Raw genomic sequence first — 931 nt, 5'->3', positions numbered from 1 at the left:
AAAGCCTTGCAACATGTAATTGTTTGGTGAAGGTAGAGAGGTAATCAGTCGAAGGCACCGGAAGCAGGGGTAGGTAGCAGTCGATGTATGTACCAGGTTGCCTACAAATGGTTTTGTTCACCTGATGCCAGATCATTGAACAATAGCTACCTTCCATGATTTTACATAGACAATTTAATCCAACCCTGGTATATTTCAAGTAAACTAAGAGTTGGGGAGTGAGGAGGGGATCTAGGATGGTGAGTGAGAGTAGAAGCATGAGGGTCGTGTTGTCCCAGCTTTGAAGCCTCATCTCTGTTGCTTACTTATTGTGTGAATGTACGCTATTGTACCTAGTCAAAATCTCTGAGCCTCACTGTCCTTACCTGCAGCACTGGAAACACAGGACCATTATGAAGACTCGGTGCCTGAACAGCTCATGAACACACCCCAGCACAAACTGTCATTATTAGGAGCGATAAGTTGTCCCCTGGAACTTCAGGACCTCATCCACACCTGTGGCTTCTGATAACTTTGGTAAATTGAACAATCTGTGACCCAGTCATAGCAGCCCTGCAGCTCATGCCGAGGCCCAGGAACACAAAGCAAGCCTGAAGAAGACCATTCTTTTCTCAGAAAATTCTAATCAGAGAAACAAACAGTCATCCACAGGGACTATTTAAAAAAAAAAAAACAACAGTCTGACAATTCATGAAATAAAATCAAACTTGATCAAACTTCCCACCTATGCCTTTCTCTCTCTTTCTTTCTCTCTCTCTCTCTTTCTTTCTTTCTTTCTTTCTTTCTTCCTTCCTTCCTTCCTTCCTTCCTTCCTTCCTCCCTCCCTCCCTCCCTCCCTCCCTCCCTCCCTCCCTCCCTCCCTTCCTTCCTTCCATCCTTCCTTCCTTCCTTCCTTCCTTCCTCCCTCCCTCCCTCCCTCCCTCCCTCCCTC

The 931-nt window shown here is 46.0% G+C and overlaps 1 long non-coding RNA gene across 2 annotated transcripts in view; it reads left to right on the top strand.

Moving 5' to 3' along the window:
- The window catches only part of LOC129403590 (uncharacterized), a 16,202-nt gene extending 15,534 nt beyond the window's left edge, over positions 1 to 668 (top strand). For both annotated transcript variants that reach the window (XR_008629320.1, XR_008629321.1), the window contains exon 4: positions 372 to 668. This is a non-coding gene — a long non-coding RNA (uncharacterized LOC129403590). The remainder of the gene's footprint in view (positions 1 to 371) is intronic.
- Positions 669 to 931: the final 263 nt, after the last annotated feature.

This window comes from Sorex araneus, chromosome 3 (assembly GCF_027595985.1).
Source record: "Sorex araneus isolate mSorAra2 chromosome 3, mSorAra2.pri, whole genome shotgun sequence".
NCBI lineage: Eukaryota > Metazoa > Chordata > Mammalia > Eulipotyphla > Soricidae > Sorex > Sorex araneus.
This window is presented reverse-complemented; position numbering and strand designations above follow the sequence as displayed.